Here is an 8,360-nt window from a genome sequence, read left to right on the forward strand (position 1 = left end):
TTACCACTTCAGGTCAATATGTTAGTTGCAAACACTGCCTTACTGCTTGCCATGGCCACTTCAGCCTTCTGAGCTCATGTGGAATGCACACAAGTACACTTGGTTTGAGTCCTCCGACATTTCCATGACATCTTTAACTCACAGACACAACAATAACACCTGGCACCTACCCAGACCTGTCACCCAGTCATCAAAGAGGAGAAAGGAGAAAAACGGCACATGCCTGTAAACATAGGTGATTGTCTGGGTCCTCTGCCCAGGTGACACTGTCTTGTGCTGTTCAATGGCTGGAATTTAGCCTTTGAAAGCCCTGGCCAGCTATGGAAGGGCTGGCTCTAGGTAGGGAGAAATGCCGGAGGAGCCAACATAAATGCTTCTACACCACACATGCACACGCATGTGCCATCCTGCATCTGGGGGAAAAGGAGTGGCTCTGTTTCCTCAATGTCTTGCTGATCCCCAGCTGCCTGCCCAGCCTCCAGAAAGCTGTCCCAGCATTAGGGCACCTTCAAATCTGAGGAAGACCAGGGCCATCTTGGCTTCTGCCTCTCCAAGGTGTCTCCCACAGCTGCAGTGGGGGAGCTGGTAGATGGATGGACACCCAAACTAGGTCTTTGTCCCCCTCTAGTGACTCAACTGCAAAAGAAGTCTTCTGAGTCCACTCCCTCCAAGGAAGATGGTCATTACTTTAGGCCAGGATGTTGAATGGTTTCCTTTCTGAAGGCCAGTAGGACATCTAAGCACCACTTGCAGGTCATATGTTTATACACACTCAGACATTATCCATTGCTCGTGTAAACAGTAATTAGGAGCTCGACTTTCTGCTCTAACAGGCCACATGTGCCTGCTTTCCTCCCATGGAGAACAGCAGTCACAGACTTCAGATGACACTCCATGCTTAGTCCTTCAGGAGACCCAGTTAGGGCCACTGTTACCAGTGCAAAAGCACATGCTCCCAATCTCTTGTAACCAAACACTTGCTGATTCACAGCCGAGTCACCCGTACACTTAGCAAGTTGCGTCAGCCATCTGTCACCAGCACATCCTCCTCACCGTGCGGTGACTCCATGGGGAAAACAACGGGAGGCAGATTACATTTGGAGCTGGGCTCTCGTGCGTGTTGGCTGTGAGTAACCCCCGGATTGCCCTCTAACCGGTGGTGAAGCTTTTTGGCTCCTCGTAGTTTGTCCCTTTGTCAGGGAAGAAAGTGACATTCAGGTTCAAACGATGAAAGCTTTGGCTGACTAATGAGTGACTCCAAACAAAGCCGACTTAGGCAAGACATGGATAGCACTGTTCAAAACGTCTTTCCTACAGCCAGATCATCTACACAGACCTCCACACTGGTGTTCTCCAACCAATGTTAAAAAAATACCACCAAAACACAGCATGCCCTGTTTCCTAAGGCCTTGTCCCACCTACCGTCTCAGCTAAAGGCTGCAAGAGCAGCCTTTTTGTCCCTCCTGTCCTAATGGAGCCCCATGTCTCCATAGGTTCAGCTATGTGCTAGAGGTGCAGCCTGGAGGGCACAGCCTCAAGAGACAGGATTGCTTCCTGCCATGTGCCTGCATTCCCCATGAGATGAGGCACTACACAGGTACGTGAGCCATCCATGGGGGTAAGCAGCTCACAGCAGAGATTCACATAGGATTTCACGAACCCAGGGCCCTGTGCTCCTTATGACAGCCTCCCTGGACAGGGGTCCCTGGCCACCTCTCTCATGTGCTTGCAAGTCTGTTTTGCCCAGGAGCTCCCTGAGGGACAAATCACCCACACCAGCAATCTGGCCACCCTATTTTCTCTTAAGGCAATCAAAGAGTGCATAGTGGATGGGGCTTTTTGTGTTCTGGAGGAAAAAAGTGAACTCAATGCCAGGCACAGATCCCAAACTGTAGAGTTCACATTGCGCTCAGAGCATATAATTCCCATTTGTGTTTGTGTGCACGCAGGGCAAGGGTGGGGGCTGGTGGGGGGAGTGAATATAAGAATGTAATTGTCATAATTTAATCCAAAACTACTTCTTGGAAGAAAAAAAACCCAACAGGCCGACACAAAACAGCATGTTCAGTTATAAACACCACATGAAAGAGCTGTATTATGTTCTACTTGGTAACTGACATCGAACTTTAACGTTCTCAGCTGCCCACTACTGGGCAAAGGCCTTTCCAATGCTCCCCCCCTGTGATGCAAACAAAAGCCCCCAGCCAAGCTGCGGCACAGATACCAATTTCTGAGGCCGCAGCGAAATTCCACATAGAAAGTTCATTACGGGCAGAGGAGGCCGGCTAGTAGATGGAGTGGCAGGGGGCAGAGGGACAGCCATCTGGGACGTGGGGCGCTCCCAGCTGTGCTGGAGAGAGCGCACGCACATCTCCTGCAAGGCCATTAAAAAGTTGGCATGTGCCGTGTGAGCCGCGGAGGGGTTTTTATTTCCACCCCCTAGATTTCCCATGACAGGCCACTGTAGTCCCGGAGCAGCGGGTCTCGCTGGCACCGTGGTTGCCCCTCACCAATTGACTGGGGTGCTCGGCAGGCCGGAGCAGTGGCAGCCAGGCTGGGTGGTGTCATGGCCCTCAGTGCCCTTCCCTTCTCCCAGGCCTTCAGCTGGAGTGAGTCATTCAGTGTAAAGGAAGCATAGTCATTCCGGCTGAGATCCTCAGGGCTGCTTACCTGCTTTATGCCAGATGGCACTGCACCCCCCTCAAAAAGCACCCAGGAACATCAGAGAATTGATAGTTAACTCGGTATTACGTCTCTCCCTCCGGGGGATTCACCAGGCAGAATCACCCTTCCTGCCCATGGGATGTGGAGGGTCGAGGAAATGCCCTCCGAATCCTTGCTCTCCCCTGCAATGGGAGTGATTGGGGTCCCGTCTTCACAGAAGGCTCCACAAATCATCTGCTGGAGTCATTGCAATAGGATATCATGAAATAAATACCTTCTGCTTGAAGAATATGCTTTTAAGTTTCATACTAACCTTTATTTTTTGTGGGGCTGGGTGACATTATTAGCACCCGAGCTTACTGCTGAAGTGAAGCATCTTTGTTGTCGCGTGGGTGGGAGATGGGTTATCGTCAATATGGAGCAGATCTAGAGAATGGCTTCTGTTATTTACTTCTCTGTTCTTGTAAGATGTGTGACACTGTTTTAACAAAGATCCGCTTAGCAGAATCCAATTAAAATCAGAATTACCACCCAGGCACCCTTTGGAGACTTTCCTTGCTTCGGCTGTGCCCAGCACACCACCATATCATCGCTCCGCTGTGTGCCTTGCTCTGAGGGGACAGTGAAAGGCAAAACGAGTTGTTTGCCATCTATTGAGGGATGGGACCTGCCTGCTGTGCCCCGAGAGAGTAATCTGTGGGGTCAGGTGGAAGGAGGGTAAAGGGCAAAAGGCGTAACTAGCAACAAGGTCCCCAGCATCCAATATATTGTCTGTGGAACCTCGCCCGAAAGGTGGAATTGAACCACTCTGTCGCTAGACAGCTACAGGTTTGAAGCCTGCACCCCAGACCACTGAGGGTCATCCGGGCAACTCCTGCACAGCGATTGGGCTCATATATAAGCCCCCAGGAGTCTCTTGCTCTGAGGTCAAGGTGAGCAACGCTTTTGGCCGTGAGATCCGCTCTCAGAGGTTCCCGGTGTAGCAAACCTCCCCAGACCGGTGGGGCTGCTGTCGTAGGGGAGAAGGGCGGGTGTTGCTCTCTCTGCTGCTGGCCCAAGAGCACCCGGGCGCTGTATGCAAATAAAAGGGCGATGATTGGCTGTCCCCGAAGGAGGGGCGGGGGGGGAGGCGCTCCGGGAAGGGGCCGCGGCCCTGGCGGCGTCCCCCGGCCCGGCCCGGCCCGACCCAGGGCGGCGGGTGAGTCACGGCGCTTCCCAGAAGCAGCGGAGCCGTGCCAGCAGCGCGGCCGCCCCGCGCCCTGCCCGCCGCCCTTCCCTTCCCGCATCTCCGGGGTCCCTTACAACATCGAACAGGGCAGCTTGTGCAACGGGCGCCGCCCCCGACCCGGCCACGCTGCCGGCCCGCGATGTGATGTGATGTGATGTGACGTGACGTGATGTGATCCCCCGTGTGCCGCGGTCGCTGGCCCGGGGCTGGCAGAGCAGCCGGTGATGCGGAATCGGGCTTTGTGCAGCCTTTGTTGTCCTGACATTCGTGTACCTTTCTCCCACTCAAGCTTGCTTCCCACCTGAGATAGTGGCCGTGGTACAGGCCCGCATTTTCTCTCCCCATCAGTGGGGCTGCCCGGTTCGTTAAGCGGGTGCGAGTACGGCTGCCCAGTTAGTTAAGACCATATAAATGTGACACACAAGGATCGGCAGAGGAGATCTAAGCGCGGGCTCATTCTGAGCAGTATCTTTTTTTTTTTTTTTTCCCAATATGTTTTTATTTTTTTTTTCTGTAGTGGCTAATGCCAGATACTCTGGAGGAAGATGTGAATCTCCCACGAGATACCTCGTAGAACAATAATATCCTCTGGGAGGAAATTCCTCCCTGGCCCCCAGCTGAGGATCAACTTATGCCCTGAAGTATGAGGATTGAAAACACTTGTAATTTTATCCTTGCGAGTGTAACTATAGAGGCTATTTTCATAAATGTCTAAACCCTTGCAAAATTACTCACATTTGCCTCGAGAGATTCCTCTGAAGTGGAGCCATTTCTGCAAATGCATGTGGTTTCCAGTGATTTTTAATTAGATGATTCTTTTTGGTGTAAGCAACAAATAAAACCGTAGGCCCATTCCCCTTCTTGCTTGCCCCAGGGGAGCTGAGGCTCAGAACTGCTCCTCAGTGGAGCAGCACCAGGGTGAAACTGGTACAGAACAGAATCAGGGCACAGCCTCAAGCTGGGAACCGTTTTGTAGGTGTCAGCAAAAGAAAGCAAATGATATATGATGGGGCAGCACCATTCCCGCTCACACCTGGGAGCGCTGCTGGGCACAGCTTTGCTTTCAGCACGTGGCTCCAAGTCATGACTTACCCCATTGGAATGGGACCAGCTCTGGTATCGTCTGGTGCACCGACTCCCCGACATGGGCAGGAGTATGTCTGAGGCCTTATTGTTCATAGTGAACAGCTTTTTTAGCAACTGAAATGTGTCTTTTAGAGGACATTTTTAACTCCCAACCCAGAAGCAGGATTCCTATCAGAAAGAGCTGGTTGGAGAGCTGCTCCAGTGCCTGTCAATGCTAGGCAGGAGTTTTTCTTCTCGTCCTTGGTTTGTAGGAGTTGTGGTCCCTGGTACATTCCTATCTCTTTACCTGGTACTTATCCCAGTAGCAGGTGGCGTAATCTAGCAAGTTGCTTTTGTGCATAAAAATGCATGGGGTGAGGAACTGGGGGCGTGCGTGGGAGGAGGTGCAGGGAAATTAGTCATGGGGAGGAAGAGGTTAGCGCGGGGGTTTGAGGAAATCAGGTGGCCACAGCAATCCCTCCGGCTTCCAGCCTGGCCCATCCTGACATCTGCTGGGAGCACGTCAGCTCAGAGATATGCTCCTCTCGGCCCGGCGGCATGTGACCTTGCTGACTGATTCAGGCTGAACAAGAATGGCTGCCAGGGGTCGGAGGAGGCATTCCTGGCTCCTGTACTTCATTTTCAAGGCTCGGCTTTAACAACACTTTCACTTTCTCTTTGCTTTCCTCTCTAGCATCTATCTTTTCTGGATCTTTTCTCCTTTGGCACCTCAGGGGAAGGCATCTTAGTGTGACAATACTGTTCTCATCTTCTCTCTCTTGCAGCCGCTAGGATTTTTAAGCAGAGATGTCTTTCTTTCATGTCTTGTGAACAATCTCCCTGTGCTTTCCAGAAAAAGACTATGCCAAGCACTCAAGTCCAAATGAAAAATAACAGCCAGGCAAAATACTCCAGCCAAGGAACCAAAAAAATCCATCAGAAGGGCCAGCTACTAAAACTTCCCTTGTTCTGCAGAAAAGGAACATACAGAGATAATGAATGTGGCAGTTTCTGAAGATCAAGCGGTGGAGAAAGGTGCCCGAGGGTGTCAGCAGCAACATAGGAAATGATGCCAGACCTCAGAGTTGACAGGGAAGTGGTAACAAAGAAGTTTTGAGAATTATCTCCTTGACAGATGCAAGTCCGTCTAGGTTCAGGTCTGCTTCTGGAGCGGAGCTCTGCTAGCCACTGACTTCCCCAGCCATGGTTGAAAATAACACTTCCAGGACCACTGTGTATCTGGTCCTTAAATGCCTTTTGTCACTTTTGACCAGGAAGGATTGTGGATGAATTGATGCACCTGACAGTGGTGCTGGTCTCCTTCTGTGAGGAGGGGTTATAGGTGACAGGTGTCTATAGGCAATACTTTGTGCAGTTACCACTCCTGGGATCAATTTCTCTCAGCTTCTACTCAATGTACTTGTGAGGGCCCAGGCACTCATCAGGAATAAGTGGGAAGAGCTGGCTGCAGGTAAGGGCCATCATATGACTTATAATTAGATTCATATATCTAACAAAAATGCAAATCCTTCTAGGATTTTCAAAAGCATGTATATAAGTTAACGGACCTGTTGATTTGAAAGGATCCTCAGCACCTGATTTGCCTTTAAATATTTCTTGGAAATCCTGTAAGCATTTGGCTTCGTCTTCAGACCGAGTGTCTTTGAAAATCTGACCCTTTGCCATTAAAAGTATAGAACAAATTTGGTTTATCAGCTTAATAATGAAAAAGCTTGCTTTCCTCAGTAATGCTCTTAATTAAAGCATTTCTCAGTGCCTTTGGACCTGATTCTCCACCTTATGCAGACAACTACACTATGCCAAATGGGTGCAGAGCACTGCCAATTTAGGTTTGATTCGGTGCCCATTCAAGTTATTAGAAATCCTCCCACAGAAATCGATGGGATTTGGTTCGGGCCCCAGAGTCAATAGGGAATTTGGATTTGGCAGTATTTTACGCCCACGCTGCACCAGTATAAGCAAATATTCAGGGTACAAAGCCTTGCGGAATTTGGAAGAGGCTTTGTAAGGGACTTCTGGGGCAAACTGTAGCCTTGGCTATTTAAGCAATTCACAGTGCCTAAGACTGTCAGTTGAGGAAGCATTAAAACAAATCAGTCTGAACTTTTCCTGTTCATTTTTCTAGCACTCATACTACTTAACAATACACTGGGGTTTTTTTGTTGTTGTTGTTTGTTTGTTTGTTGGTTGGTTGGTTGTGAAGTTTTTTTTGGTCCCGCGTTGACAGAACACATAAGCATCCTTGGTGCTTTGTTCTTTTTGTTCTTACTTCTTTTAACCACCAGACCCTGATTTGTGTCAGAAAGGATAAGCCTAGATCCCTAGTGTATTAATAAATAATTATTTGGTGCAAGGTGGGGGATCAGACGGGCTGTTATTCTTAGCAGCAGCAACGAAATTTTAGCAGCTGATGACGTCAGTGCTAAAATGTCAGTGTGAAACAGGCTGGAACAAATTAAGAGTGCGGTGTCGTCACTGTGAGAGCCACGCTGCCCTCCGGAGGGACTGTGGTTGGATGCTGCAGATGCAGTTCGGGAGATGAGGGGACAGAGGCTTGTGGGAGCTTCTCAGAAGCCTCCAAAAATGCAACAACAATCATTTCAGTACCAGAAAGGTCAAAGAAGATGCTATTTGAACATCCCTAGCCACCTCATGGGGTGAGCTGACAACAAGGGAAAGGCCATGTCTACGAACCAGATTCAAGGAACTAGTACACAAAAAAAAAAAAAAGGCCATCTTCTTAGTCACTTCACAAACTGAGCTAACTCAACCTCTGGTGTCACTCCTGTGACTCAGATCAAAGAGAAATTTGGCCCGAGATGCCTTTTATCATGAAATGCTGCTTGAAAGAGGGTGATGCGCTTGGAGTAGAGGTGATCCTGAAGCTTTTTATTGTTTAACTGTGCTGTTGCATTCAGAGGGTTGCTAGCTGAGAGGTGGCATCTTGGGCTCCTGAAATCTCAGGGTCTCCAACCCTCCTTCTTTTGGGTCTGGCAGATGAATTGGCTTGTCTGCAGAGGTTGTTGGGCTGGGGGACGTGCTGTTGTTGCGGGGTGGTACAGAGGGTTGCGAGCATCCTGGCTTCCTTCATAGAGCCCTGCGGTGTTTTGTGCAAAAACACAGGAAAAGCTGAGATTCCCTGGACTGCTGTTTCTAGAACACCGGCACTGGTAACAAAAGTGCTCTGTGTTGTTTCACTCCTTTCTAGAACTGCTGTTCTGGTGGCTATCGGGATGCATGTGGTTACAGCAGACAGAGGAAAATACGTTGAGATGTGTGCTTATCTATCAATCGTACCAGCTGCTTCTGGCATGCAGCAACTGGCTGACCACAGTAAGGGAAGGAGGATGTAATCAGTTAGCAAAGGCACTCCTTTCTCAGC

At 49.8% G+C, this 8,360-nt stretch overlaps 1 non-coding gene across 1 annotated transcript; it reads right to left on the bottom strand.

Annotated features, from left to right (window-relative positions):
• Positions 1-3,446: 3,446 nt before the first annotated feature.
• On the bottom strand, positions 3,447-3,533 carry TRNASTOP-UCA (transfer RNA opal suppressor (anticodon UCA)). Its single transcript has one exon. It is a non-coding gene; the product is annotated as a tRNA-Sec (tRNA).
• Between the last annotated feature and the right edge of the window lie 4,827 nt (positions 3,534-8,360).

The sequence above is a fragment of the Patagioenas fasciata genome, chromosome 3 (assembly GCF_037038585.1).
Source record: "Patagioenas fasciata isolate bPatFas1 chromosome 3, bPatFas1.hap1, whole genome shotgun sequence".
NCBI lineage: Eukaryota > Metazoa > Chordata > Aves > Columbiformes > Columbidae > Patagioenas > Patagioenas fasciata.